Source organism: Megalobrama amblycephala, linkage group LG24 (genome assembly GCF_018812025.1).
Source record: "Megalobrama amblycephala isolate DHTTF-2021 linkage group LG24, ASM1881202v1, whole genome shotgun sequence".
NCBI lineage: Eukaryota > Metazoa > Chordata > Actinopteri > Cypriniformes > Xenocyprididae > Megalobrama > Megalobrama amblycephala.
Genome location: NC_063067.1, coordinates 2,829,261 through 2,844,667, shown reverse-complemented (window position 1 = coordinate 2,844,667; position 15,407 = coordinate 2,829,261). Strand labels below are relative to the sequence as shown.

Here is a 15,407-nt window from a genome sequence, read left to right as displayed (position 1 = left end):
TAGGCCAATGGTTTAGGCTTGGTCTTTTTAAGATGGCCTCTCAGAGTTGCCCAGAAGCTTGTAGAGTGAGTTTGAGTGAAACTGCGGTCTTTTGGGTCAATTTATTGGCATAGCCAAAAGTTTGTATAACTTTTGAAAATTTTTTTTTTTATTATTATTTTCTATTTTTGTATATTTTTGGACTTTCACTGTAAATACCATTGACACACCATTGGAAAACCTTTATTTTTGCTCCACTTGGAATAAACACTGAACTTTTGGCTTTATCACCATGTCATTTTTACGCCTCCATCTGCCGGGACATTCAGAGCAGTGGTGCTGCTGCTGTTCAAAACATCTTTGTTATCTTCAAACGTCTTTGTTACACTGATCTTCTTAGAATCTTATTTGAGATTCTTATTTGAGAAATTTAATTGAGGGGGGAATTGTCTTTTTCTGGAAATGTCATTTAAATTGTCTGCTTATGCAGATGATATAGTTATTTTTTTTAAAAAAAGGGTAAAAAATATTTAGAAGTTTTACAGTCCATTTTTAAATATTCTAGTTTGATTTCAATCTGCTAAAGTAAATTGGGCAAAAAGGCAATAGGTTGTTTGCACATGACGTCACGGGGTGCTGCGAAATCCAGATGGAGGGCAGGAAGTGATTTTCTATATAGGGAAGCACTAAGAAATTCCCATGTTTTGCATTGTTTATTGTTGCTCTAATCGAAACTTCACCATTAGTGTCACACAGCACAAGCAGGTTCAATCATTACTCCAGTCTTCAGTGTCACATGATCCTTCAGAAATCATTCTAATATGATGAATTGATGCTCAATAAACATGTATGATGATTATCAGTGTAGAACACAGTTGTGCTGCTTCATAAATTTGTGTACACTACTGATTAAAACATCTCAGCAAGATTTTTGTATGCATTTATTTTGAGGACATTAATACATTTTTTTATTCAGTGAGGATGCATTAAATCGATCAAAACTGACAGTAAAGACAAAATATTTTTAAACTTTTAAATATTTTGGAACTTTGTACTAATCAAAGAATCTTGAAAAACTGTATCAGGGGTTACACAAAAATATTAAGACAGTTTGATACATTTCCTAGGTCAGTTCCTTTTGTGTTTATTCTGTTTAAGACAGTGTGACTACAACATGTTAATACATTTAAGATAATTATACTTACAACAGCCAGTATCCATGATCACACCGCAGAGCTCCAGACCCTATATGAGTTATGCATATTGGTTTTCAGACATATAAACTGAAATATAATCTGCATCAATAGCTGTCTATCTTTACTATTTATGCAAACAACCTGACAATCTCAGACAGTAAAAACAAACAAAAAAATAAACTGCTAATTTCTCACATTTCTCATATTATGAGAGCATGCACAGTATACTTCATCATTTCATCAAAAAACCCTGAGAGTTTCAGTTCAATCAATCTTTAGGAAGAGGGATAGAGGGAGAGGGTTAAAGGAATGATGGAAAATGTCAGAGAAAGGGAAAATAAAAGGAGGTTGGGCACACTTCTGAAGTTGGAGTTGGATGTAGGCTTTTCAGTGTTGAATTCAACAAATCCAGGTGGGTTGCTTGCTCATGTAAGACTTAATCCAGTTCTGGTACTGAGAGACTCTGGCTAACACACTGGGATATTCGGGGAGAGCACATCCTTCACCAAAACTCACAACGCCGGACTGAATCCACAGAGAGTCTTTCTTACTGACCATTGGACCTCCAGAGTCTCCCTGTATTCACAAACATTCAGCATTTATATCTCTGATGATATAGACATAAGCATGTAATAGTTGAGACATGTTGATAACATTTTAAGACTGTCTTATGAACTAGTTTGCCTTAACGCAAACTCACACTACACAACTTTTAGCTCTATTTTGCTGTCGCAGACAGATTTCCAAGTTCTGAAAAAAAATTATTTCTACAAAAAGCCCGGATCGACAAATTGGTGGTCATTGCGTTAGGCAATACTTGTTCAGTATGAGCAGGTCAGTGATGTGATCTGAGCCTATGTCCAGCAGTCAAACCTGTTTGATATGGGGGCAGTTGTGGCCTAATGGTTTAAGAGTCGGACTTGTAATCCAAGGTCGTAGGAAATGCAGGTGTGATACGCGTGTGCTGCGGCATCAATAAACAGTTAAATTGTTTCTTTGTCTCGCATGTCCTTTTATGTTGCTTACCCCTTTCCCTAGCGAGCTCTTTGAAAGTGGGGTTCGTAACAGTGTGTGTTCAATACTCACTGCTGTCAGTGTGCACTTCGATGGGTGAAATGCAGAGCACAAATTCTGTGTATGGGACACTATACTTGGCTACACATCACGTCACTTTCACTTGATATTATCCTGACATGTTCTTGTAGTGTGAGCGATGCTACAACAATGGTGATCTACTCTAATGATATCAGAAACCTTAATGTACATGAATGCAACGAGACAGTTTGATCATAATTGCTTTACTAATGAAATATATTTCTATTTTGCATACATTTCTAATGAATGAAATTTTTTTTTTTTTTTTTATAAATGGCCTTTACACTATACTTAACATTATTATATATTTTATTTACTGTCAGTTCTTTGTTGAACAGACATGTACAGACATGTCTGTTCAACAAAAATTCTTCCCATTTTCCTTTTTTTGTCTTTTTTCCTGCACATATGACTTGAACAACGAGCATGAGCATCTCTCTAAAGTCTCACATGAATTAATTTGAGAAAACTTTTTTTCATTCTTGATCTTGTAGATCTTGTAGTTTGTGCATCTTATCGGTGTTGTGTAGTATGAGTGCTGCTAAGGCAAGACGAGAAAACGTTGTGTTGTGTGAGCACCTTGGCGAGTGTATAGTCGTCTTGTAGTCCTGTAGTGTGAGCTTGCCCTATATCTAGCAAGTGGTAATCATTTTTACTTTTTGTATTCTAATTAGACCTATGTTTTTAAGTAACTGACTTAACAGAAAAGTTATGGAACAGTCTTGCAGAAAAATATTAGATGATAGTTTATGCAACCGGCCTCAGGTGTATTATCAAAAGCAGTCGTAGTGCACGAGTTCATGATCAGTGGATTAAACACTGGGCTTACATAACAACTAGGTTGGCAGTGTAAAGTTTGCAGGTGACCAACATTGGTAGTGTTTTGTAAATTAATTTGGATTAAAAAGTGTTAAAATGAAGAACTGGTATCTTACCTGACATGAATCTTTTCCTCCCTGATTTAACAATCCAGCACAAATCATATTGCTTGTGATGCTCATACTGATCCCTTTATAAGCATTTATCACAGTCAGTGTTGTTCACAATGGGTATCATCACCTCCTGCAGTGTATCAGGACGCTTGCCTGTGACAGATCAGAGGACACATTTTATGGCTTTCAGAAAAGATTTCTAGGTAAATTATTGAGGTTTACACACCGAAAACCGATTAGTTACAGTAACTCAAACCATCTGAGGAGACAGACTGCCTTAAACCATTTAAGTTTTAAAAATAATAAATATGAGTTAAAGTCACTTATATTTTTGTGTTGGTTAGTCAATCATTAGAGTTGTAACAAATCATCACAAAGGCTGGGATCCATTTGCATGCTTTGTTGAGAGAGAGTAGTCGTACAGGCAGGGTCAAGACAGGAGCAGACAGGCAGAATCGTGGTCAGAAAACAGGCAATAGGTCAGGACAGGCAGATATCACTCACAGAACAGTGTACCAGGCAAGGGTTAAAGGCAGGCAGCGGAGGATCAGTTGCGGTTAACAACAGGTTCAGCAACAGGTAGTCAGACAGGATAATATCGCTCAGAAATGTTCACCAAGGCAAAACAAGACTTCGCAATGTACTGGTGTGTGTGTGAGTCTTTTATAGTCCGGGTAATGGGTATCAGCTGGAGCGGTAATCAATCCAAGGCACAGGCTTGTGGGAAATGTAGTGCGTGTGTGTGGGTGGGCATGTTTTTGTGAAATATCAGGACACAAATGTGTATAATGACATGGGTATGACATAGGTATTACAAGAAGAGGGTGACTTATGAGGACATTCCCCATGTCCCCACTTTTCAAAAGGCTTATAAATCACACAGAATGAGTTTTTGTGAGAAAGTAAAAGTGTGCACAGTTTCCTGTGATGGGTAGGTTTAGGGGTAGAGGTAGTGTAGGGGGACAGAAAATATACGGTTTGTACAGTATAAAAACCATTATGCCTATGGAATGTCCCCACATTTCACAAAAACAAACGTGTGTGTGTGTGTATATCAGTATTCGGGAGACAGGCTCCCTCTGATGGCCAGAGGAGGGTACCACAGAGTTCATCTCTGTGACAAGAGTAAACTCAAAGATTCAGTTTGAGTTCAGGTAACAAATCTAATTAAATCTTAACAACTATATAGTTATTTCAAAGGTTTGAGGAAACCAGTTGCCTTAAATGGTTTGAGTTAATCAAACTCAAGGTAATAAAGGTATCTAAGACTAAGCAAAAACTAACATTGGTACAAAGCAAAGATTAAATAATTGTTTGTATTTGGTTGATTGCCAAGCAAATGTTTCCTCACCTCCAAATTGCAGCCTGCCCCATCCAGTGACCCAGCTATCTGTACCTGCAGAAAATACACTACCAGCTGCTGCCAGACAGACCGGCTTAATGTAATCAGAGAAATTCACAGAAGAGTTGAGCTGGATCAGGGCTATGTCATTGTCAAAAGTAGAACCATTATAGTTAGGATGATTGATGATTCGACTCGCTCTCCTGGACGTCTCATTTAAGGGTTTAAGCCGGACTGGTTCAGACGCCCGAAGTACATCAGTGTGTCAGACACACCAAAACTGTTAACAGAGAAATTCTGTTTTAATCTCACTATTATCAATCTACAAATGTATCTTGAGCTTTAATTAACTTCATACTCCTCAAAGCAGTGAGCTGCAGATAAAACCCAGTCTTTGGTGATCAGAGTCCCGCCACAGTTATGGCCAACGCCGATGACATGAATGCTGACTTGCCACGGCCAAGACCCTGCCGTCGCATTCTCCCCTCCAACAATCCTGTTGCTGAGAGGGGCTCGACCACACACTGATGATGAGAAAGAAGATATGAGGTTTCCCAGCTGACATGCCTCAGCCGACAGAAGACACTTTCTGTGTGAAACAAGATATGACAACTTACCATCTAACTGGCCGAGGGAACCTGTGTGTTCAGACAAAGACAAAGTAAGTAGACAATCATGCAGACAGGGCTGATGAACTGGTTTGTGTCTCCCGCAATCACTATTTCACCTTTGCATGAGCATTGGCACATACTGATATGAAAGAAAGATAAAGTCTTTCACCTGAACAATGGTGTTTATTGTTCTTACCAAAAAATACCTATTATTCATTTCATATGACTTTGAAATCATTTAAGTAACGAATCTAAATTAGGTCAGTTTCACAAGTATGCGAGTTAGATACTTCTGAATTTCTATAGGGCTATTTTTGAGTTTTTAAAATGGCTGAATTATTAGGTAAAAGTGATTTGGATGGATGGATGAGGACCCAAACCCCGAAATGTAGCTATATTTAAACAACTTGCATAATCTGTATTTATTGAGAGTTACTGAATATACAGTAAAACAGTGTGCATGTCTTTGTGTGCGTTTTTCAAACAATGTGTGAGTAGTTTGATCAAGTATTTTATAACATATTACAAGTGTTGCGTCCCGGTAGTTGTGTGCCTCTGTGTTTTCTTTCTCTCTCTCACTCTGTCAATTTTCATAGGAATGTTTTTGCAGCTAATATAATAATATTTAATAACAGTAGTCATAATAAGCACATTCCCAGTACGTGCCTCATAGTATCGTCAACTCAACTTCTGTGTGATATCATCATTGAAGCACTCCTGTATCCAACCAATCGTGTAACGAGACGTCAGAGGCGGGTGACGTCACGGACCAGGAAACTATAAAGCATGCCCGGATCCTCAGCAAACTTTGACATTCAGTTGGACCGGCTCCAATGCTACTTCGGATGTGCGTCTTGTGTCATCAACTAAAGTTCGATTCAGTTCGATTAGTGAACCGACTCGAACCGGTTACTTCCTGAGAACCAGCTCAAACGTTTAAGAATCGAACATCACTACTACCTAGTACTTTTTTTGTTGCTAAAGTCTGTGGTGTGTCATTTGTAGAAGCTACTTAGAGTTCTTCCTTTAATTATAGCTTGTATCTCGATCTGCCTTGTTCCTGAGTATTCTTGCCTCCTCTCTTGATCTTCCTCTCTGTTCTCCTCCAGTCTATTACTGCTACCTGCTGTCATTGTGCCTCATCCCTGCCTGCTGTTTGAGTGGCTTCACCTCCTCACCATATCTTGAGTTGTCTGCTGTTTTGTTAATAAACCCAATGAACACTCATTCTGCATGTCTGAGTCCTCCCTCACAGATCCAGGGTTAAATGTTGAACTTGAAGTTAGTTTGGGTTTGTTTTTGTTCTTTTCTTTTCTTCAGTGCCACTTGCATCCTTTTTCCTCCTGTGGGCTTACTATTTTGTTGTATTGCACACATAAATTTGAATAGCCTATATTTTTCCTTTTATTATTAGTATTGTTATTTTCATTAATTGTAAAATACTGTTATATCTTGTTTTCATTAATTGTAAAATACTGACACTTTTATATAGCACATTGTCTCTTGCCAGCATCATTACAGCACACATGGTCACAATCTCAATGTTACCTCTTTTAACCCTAGACCAAAATTAGGAAGTTGTATTACAGTATATGTGCAGTATTTTTACAGTATATTTCAGTATTTTACAGTTTATTATAAGTATTTTGCTTCATAAAAGTTTAGATACTATTCATTCTTTTTTATTATTATCGTTATTTTCCACATTTTAGAATAATATTAAAGTCATCAAATCTATATCTAAAATAATAATATGGGGTTTATGTAGTGACCATAATATTAAAAACAAAACAAAACCATCTTTTAGCTTCTTCAAAGTCACTCAACTGCATCTGAATCTTGAGATCCTTACATGAATTAAACCCATCCATTAAAATACATAAATTATACATTTGTAAAGAAATTCAAACAAATGCAGAACTTGTGTTCATCTAGAACTAATTTCAAGCATGTAAACAAAGTCTTCAGGTCCAAAGGTTTTTATAATCATAAGAAACATAAATTGTCAAGTGAGTTTAGGAATTCAGTGTTTTGTCAGTTATTAAAAAATTGAAACAAATATTATTAAATGTACATCTTTGTCATGTTATATAGTTTTGTAAGATCTTACCTGCTATGTAGAGAAGTATGATTCCAGCAACACTCAAAGCGGTGTTAAACTTCATACTTATTATTCTCATCGTGATCTGACTGCTGTTTCCTCGACTGTCAGCATTTCTAATGGAAAGGAAAGTGAGTACCGCTGCATTTATCAAGAGTTCCCTGCCCCACCCCACCGCTACGTTCATCTCTGACTCATATCTTTTCCAAGAAAATCAAACAAAAAAATCTTAATGCTTGAAGTAGTAAGACTAAAATACACCTGTGTTCATTTCATTGGGACACTGTGGTAAAAGAACACTGACTAATATGACATCTACCAGGGGTGTAACAGTACATGTGTTCGTCCCGAATCACTAAAAAAGACCAGATACACAGAGATTGTATTTCCCTGTTAATGAGACAGTTGCTGGTTTACCTTGGCAAAGAAAAGACCTGTATGTACTTTCATAATTCTAACCTACTTTCATGGGAACCCACAGTACACTGTAAAAAAAAAATCCCAGTAAAATTTACGGTAAAAAAACGGCAGCTATGGTTGCCAGAACTTTACCGTAAAAAATACAGTAGCAACGTAAAAAAAAAAAATCTGTTAAATTTACGGTAAAATAACGTATTTCATTAACTGATATAATGTTAATTTACCAACCTAATGAAGTACTAATATCTGTTTTGTATCTTTATAATACACTGACAGTCACCAAACACCGTGGTGATAAGAGTCACATGATGAATCAAAGTTCATCACAAGCAGATTTTCCACAAGCTGAGGAAGGACAACACTAATATATAGAAGGAGCACACAGTGTCATTCACACACACACTAAACACCATCATGGTAACACACATGACATTTTAAAAATGCAATAAACATTAATTTAACAACATTAGATGTAACATAAAACCCTAATGTACATAACTGATTAGAAAAAAATGAGAAAAACTAAGAAGAAACAGAGTTATTTCAACGAAAATATATCAAATGTGAAGTGTCACGCAGGGAATTGTGGGAATGTCAATTTACGGTTTTTCACTGTAAATTTTACAATGAATTATTTTTTACTTCCAAAAACTGTGAATTTAACGGTATTTTACCGTAAAATTACATTAAATGTACCATTAGATCTATTACAGCTATTCACCGTATATAGTACGGAAACTTTCTGTAAACCAATTGACAGTTTTTCACCGCAGCATTTTTACAGTCTATTTACTGTAGCATTTTTACAGTCTTTTACTTTAATATATCAATATTTCATCAACATTATTCACACTTATAATAGCTCCACTCTTCCCACAGCGCTAACCCAGTGTCATTGAAATGGTTCTAAATCCCAAAATAATTTAACATTAAATGCGCTCAAAATAATTTAACATTAAATGTCTCTCCCTTTTCTCATCTTGCCCAAAAACCCACACCTGTAAAATAATACTCCATTTCAATATACTCTCCCCATTAGGTCCCATGCAAAGCACAATGAGCTACAACTTCATATTCGCCCTATATTATTTAATCTTGTACACTGCACATTTTAGATGTACAGTCATTAAAAGAAAAGAAATCAAAGAGAGAAAGAGTTTTGTTGAGTAGATGACAAATAATGTGAGTACATCAGACATCTTCAGCATTTTTATTTTAGTGTGCTTTTATGAAGAGCAGATTATACATTTATAACCTACACGGTATAATTCACCTCGATATAGTGTGACTTACTGGAAACTGTTTTTACCCATTGTGTGACCGTCAGTGAGCATCACTTCCTAATTCCTATTACATTCTTTAAATTGTAATCAAAGGATCATAACTACACGTTCACATGACTACACACTGTTAAGACAGCTCTGCACACCCACGGCCTGTTAACCTGAAACCTGTGAACACGCGAATCTTTAAAAATGATTGATTGTTCTTTAAGTATGTGGAATGTGACGAAACGGTTAGCTCACGAGACAGGATGAGACACTAGACTGGATTCATGAGTGTACTAAACTGAGGGCCAGTGATTAATATGTTCATTCATTCTTTGTACGTGTAATGGTTAATTTGCTCGTGTTATTTAGTCAGGCATCAGTCACTCGCCTATAGTTAGGACCCAGAAGGTGGAAAGGACCCGTATGCTGACGCAGTTTAGAATTCATTTATTATCGTCTTTATTATTGCTGCCGCGAGACGATACTAACAGTGATGATAATGCCGTTCTGCCGCGATACTGAGTAATCGCATGTGTGCGTGCATCAAAGAGTAAGTTTGTTCTTTATACTGTTTACATTTGATCGCGAATTTGTCCTTAAAGACGTGCTTATCGCGTCTGCCAAGCACATGTGTCTGTAAGCTAATCTTATTACACGATCGCTGTACAGACGTATTTTCAGTGTTAATGTCATAACAAATGTGAATATTATTCATTTGCATATTGATGTTTTATCAGTGTGTATATTTATACTTTATTGTTGTTTCTCTTTCTAGAACCACACTTTATTAAAGACTGTTCAAGTTTGCAATGGGTGGTCTATGAGTGGTGTGTGCATCTAGCTCCTTCTAAACGGACAACACTTAATTGTTCTGATCGGACACTATTTGGTGGTTGCCACCGGGTATTAATTGGCACCTAAGAGCCGAACAATTCTTTACATGGTCCTTCGAGCCGGATTGGGCAACTTCTGAATTAATATAATGTCCGTACATAGTGAGGAGAATAGTGATGTTACAGTTCGCTCACGTCGCCGAACGCAGATGCCAAGGTATCTTGAAGATTATGAGGTGGATTATGTACCAGAGCAGCGATCAGCACACACACCCTCAAACCACTCCAACGTAGGAGAACAGCTAATAGGGGCTACAGGAGGTCCATTACCACCTCACAACACCCTGGTTGCTGGCATTGATCACTTTCCTGCCTATGAAGGGAATCCACACTTCTCTCCTGAAGCACTGCAGATGCGCTTGAAGGATCTGGAGGAGTGAACAGTCTGCACCTCACACTCCAAGGTCATTGTCTCCATCTCAACTATTTTGTTCACCTAGACACTTGACACGCAATATGGAGGATCGAACTTCACCGCCACATCACAAAGTAACGTCAACAAGAGATCAAAGAGATCCACGTTATGAAAGAGAAAGGTCAGTGAAACACAGTGAGGATAATTTGCATGCAGAACGTCAACGTGACAGAATTGATGAGATCATTCTTGAGCTTCAGAGGATGAAAGTGAGTTCCAAGCAATTCAGATCAACTTCGCCATCACCAGAGCGTGCACCCCAGAGGGCCGAGCGTGCTGATGAATGCTACCACCAGCCAAGGCAGCTATCCACACACTATTACAGCCCTAGCTCCAGGCGACAGAGACCATTCATGCCACATCGTTCGTCATCGCCACCCAGTCAAGAGAACACTTATCGTGGTCCAACCCCAACCATTCCTAACTTTACCAAAGAGGATCCACGGGAGTTCACCAGGTTAAAAGTAGCTCTTGACAATCTCCTGCCTGCTGATGCAACAGAGCGCTTTAAATTCCAAATATTGATGGATCACTTGAAGTTTGAAGAAGCATTGCTCATTGCTGACTCCTACAGTAACAGCCGGTATCCTTACAGTCATACTATGCAGGCTCTAACAGAACTCTATGGGCAACCCCATCAACTTGCACTTAAACGCATTGCTGTTCTGATGGATGGACCCAGCATAAGAAGTGGTGACACCAGAGCATTCAGGCTTTTTGCACTGAAGGTACGGGCCCTGGTTGGAATGCTGGATCAACTAGGAAGTCCTGGACATACAGAACTGACTTGTGGGTCTCACGTCTCCCGCCTCCTTGCTAAACTACCTCACGACCTCCGAGCAAACTTTAAGAGGTATGTCAATCCACTCAAGACACCTATTCCTACCTTGACTGAATTTGCAGAATGGCTGGAGTATGAGGTGAGGGTGCAGGAAGACGGTACTCAGTTCAGTATTGACTCCAGTAGAGAGAGACAGAGTTTCCGCAAAGACCAGCAAAGAGTGCCAAAATTATCACACAAATCTACTGCCATCTTCCATGGAAGCGAGCAAAGTCCAGTTTCCAAGACCGAATCGGTTCGCCAGAAAACAGTGTCTGAGGTGAGAACACTAGAGAAACCAAAGAAATACTGCCCCTTTTGTAATACAACTCAACACTATCTAAATCAGTGTTCAAACTTCAAGCTACTGACCAAAGAGCAGATTGTGACTTGGATCAGATCCAATCAGCGATGCTGGAAATGTGGGCGTGATCATCAAGCAGGTCAATGTACTCTAAAGGCAAAATGCAAGAAGTGTCAAAGGAGACATTTAGAAATTCTGCATGAGGCCAACAATGAAACAAGTACTACTGATATCAAAGAAAGAGGAGAGATCACCCAGTCCACCAGCACCACAATAGAAACTCTATACGTCAATCGACCAACTGGAAGCAGTAGAGTGTTACTGAAATTGTGCAGAGTCATCATACGCAATGGAGACTTTTCACTTGATACATATGCACTGCTAGATGATGGTTCAGAGCGCACCATACTTCTCCATGAGGCAGCTCAGCAACTCAACCTCCACGGTAAGCCTGAAGACCTGTCTCTTCGCACAGTGCGCCAAGACGTCCGCATTATTCATGGCTCCACAGTATCATTCTCAGTGAGTCCTGCGACACAACCAGATCGCAACTTTGCAATCAAGAGAGCCTTTACAGCTGAGGAGCTTGGATTAGCACCTCATTCCTACCCAATTGAAACACTCCAAAAGAGATATCGCCATCTCAGAGGCCTACCTCTTCAGTCAATTGACCATGCACGGCCATTATTACTCATTGGGTCAGATTACCCACAACTGATCACCCCCGTTGAGCCAGTTCGGTTGGGACCCCCTGGAGGTCCAGCAGCTGTGAAAACTCGTCTGGGATGGACACTCCAAGGTCCATCAAAGTTCCTCGAGCACATCCCACACATACAACAGTGCTTGTTCACAGCTGTAAGCCTTGCGCCCAATGATCTGTTCAGTCAAGTTGAGCGGTTGTGGCAGATGGACATCTTGCCCTACCAAAATGAACGGCTTGTGACAAGGTCAAAGCAAGATGCTGAAGCTATTCGCTTGCTGGAGGAGAAAACAATGAGGGTTGATGTTGAAGGTGTGCAAAGATATGCTACCCCCCTCCTGTGGAAAATCAGTCCTCCACCTCTAGCCGCTCCAAAGGAAGCAGTACTGCCTCATTTGCGAAGGACTGAAAATCAACTGGCACAGAGCTCTGAGAAATCTCAAGTGTACAAGTCTGAGATGAACAAGCTGCTAGAAGCAGGCTATGTGAAGAAAATTCCCCAATCCACAGCTGTACAGACTCCAGGGTGGTACATTCCACACCACATGGTCCATCACAACGGAAAGCACAGGATTGTATTCAATTGTTCTTTCAACTTCCAAGGGCTGAGCTTAAATGAATATCTTCTTCCTGGGCCAACTCTGGGTGCGACCTTGCTGGGAGTACTACTCCGTTTCCGTGAGTATGCAGTAGCCATTAGCAGCGACATAAAGGGGATGTTTCATCAGGTGCGTCTCCTGCCAGAAGATAAAGCATTCTTACGATTCCTGTGGCGAGATCTGAAACCAACCAACGCCCCTGATGTCTACCAGTGGTCAGTTTTACCATTTGGCACCACGTGCAGTCCGTGCTGTGCAACCTTTGCTCTTCGGAAACATGTTGCTGATCACAGCCAACCAGACAGTGAGGTACGAGCATCAGTAGATCGTTGTTTCTATGTGGACAACTGGTTGCAAAGTATTCCCTCTCTTGAGACTGCCAGACAATTAGTAGATGATATGCGACATCTGCTGGCCGAGGGTGGATTTGAACTGCGCCAATGGGCTACTAACACACCCCAACTGCTACAACACCTACCGCAGCAAATCAGGTCAGAGAACCATGAGCTTTGGTTTAGTTCCGACAGGGCCGACCCCCAGGAGCGTACATTAGGACTTAGGTGGCAGTGTAGATCCGACACCCTTGGTTATAAACATGGTCATGTCGTAAAATCTCAGCCCACTATGCGACACATATATAGCATCCTTTCCAGTCAGTACGATCCATTGGGATTCATCACCCCATTTACCACTAGAGCTAAGATCATAGTCCAGAGGCTCTGGGACAAAAAAAGGGAATGGGATGACCCTGAATTGCCCACAGATCTCAGGAATGCATGGCTCACATGGGAAGATGAGCTTCCACAACTTTCCTGTGTCACACTGCCCAGATGCTACACTACAAAGGTAGATCCCTTGATCAGCTCAAGAAGTGTGCACACATTCTGTGATGCCTCAGAGCGAGCATACGGTGCTGTAGCCTATCTCCGCACTGAAGATAGCAAAGGACAAGTAGAGGTGTCATTCTTGGCAGCTAGATCACGAGTAGCTCCAAAGAAGCAGCAGACAATTCCCCGACTTGAGCTATGTGCTGCTCTAACTGGAGCACAATTGGCAGCAGTTCTGAAAACAGAGCTCTCACTAGACATCAGCAGTTTCAGATACTGGACTGATTCTACAACCGTTCTCAACTGGCTTCAATCAGACTCATGTCACTTTAAAGTGTTTGTAGGAACTAGAGTTGCGGAGATTCAAGAGCTAACTGATTCAAAATCATGGGTATACGTGCACTCACAAGACAACCCTGCCGACGATATTACTCGCGGCATGTCACTGGCTCAGCTAGCCAAACCTACCCGCTGGAAGAATGGCCCAGAATTTCTGCAGAAACCTCCATCATCTTGGCCCAAACTGCCCAATCTAGTGCCAGCTGACACTTCAAAAGAACTGCGTAAACCAGTATCTTTCCATCTTCTAATAACTGAGGCTGACCAGCATTCAGACAGTGCTTCTCAATATGACAACTTTCAAGAGCTTGTAGATGCAACAGCCAGAACCCTTCACGGGGCGGCCAGTCCCACAGACACTGTCACTGCTGATACATATAAGAAAGCCGAGCTCAGAATTATTCAACAGTCTCAGATGGATAGTTTTCCTGACGAATATGCTCAGCTTCAAGCAGGGAAACCTATCTCCTCAAACAGTCGTCTAAAGACTTTATCTCCCGAATTTGATTCTGAAACGCAGCTGATCAGAGTGGGTGGACGACTCCGAAGATGTCACTTGCTGAGCCCTGACATTCTTCACCCAATTGTCCTAGACCCAATCCACTCAGTGACTAAGCTACTTATTAGGCAGTACGATGCACAGCTCCATCACCCTGGTACTGAAAGGGTCTTTGCTGAAATTAGAAGACGCTTCTGGATCTTGAGAGGTCGTCAAGCTATTCGATCAATTCAATATCATTGTACTGAGTGTCAGAGGTGGCGAGGTAAGCCCAACATACCTAAAATGGCTGACTTACCCCCTTCCAGTTTAAGACTCTTCCAGCCAGCCTTTTACTCCACGGGCATGGACTGCTTCGGCCCATTTACCATCAAAATTGGGCGACGAAACGAAAAACGCTGGGGTATCATTTATAAATGTTTGACCACAAAGGCAGTGTACATCGACCTTCTCTCTCAAGCCGACACAGATTCTTTCCTTATGTCTCTACGCCGATTCATCTCCCGTAGGGGAAAGCCTCATGAGTTGTGCTCTGATCAGGGTACCAATTTCAAAGGTGGAGATCGTGAGCTTAAGGAAGCCTTCAACAATATTCACCCTCAGTTGCAAAGAGAACTTGCCAAGCAACAAATTGATTTTCAATACAATCCACCAAACTCCCCACATTTCGGAGGATCCTGGGAAAGGGAAATCAGATCTGTTAAAGCTGCACTATACACCACCATTGGTGCACAAACTGTCACAGAGGAAGTGCTCAGGACTGTCCTTATTGAAATTGAGGGGATTTTAAATTCAAAGCCGTTGGGATATGTTTCCTCGGATGTAGCTGATCCGGACCCAATAACCCCTAATTCACTCTTAATGGGCCGGTCAGACTCTGCCCTGCCTCAGGTAATTTACCCTGCATCTGAGCTGCTCAGCCGCAAACGCTGGAGACACAGCCAGATACTGGCAGACCAGTTCTGGAGCTGTTACCTGCGCAACTACCTGCCTGGACTCCAGTCTCGCCATAAGTGGCAACAAGAGAAAGGCAACCTGACAGTAGGGACAGTGGTTATGATTGC

At 40.6% G+C, this 15,407-nt stretch overlaps 1 protein-coding gene and 1 pseudogene across 2 annotated transcripts in view; one reads left to right on the top strand and one right to left on the bottom strand.

Annotated features, from left to right (window-relative positions):
• The window catches only part of LOC125260280 (E3 ubiquitin/ISG15 ligase TRIM25-like), a 673,153-nt gene that overhangs the window by 557,664 nt on the left and 100,082 nt on the right, over window positions 1-15,407 (top strand). The window lies entirely within an intron of this gene.
• LOC125260312 lies at window positions 1,133-7,361 on the bottom strand (annotated as a pseudogene).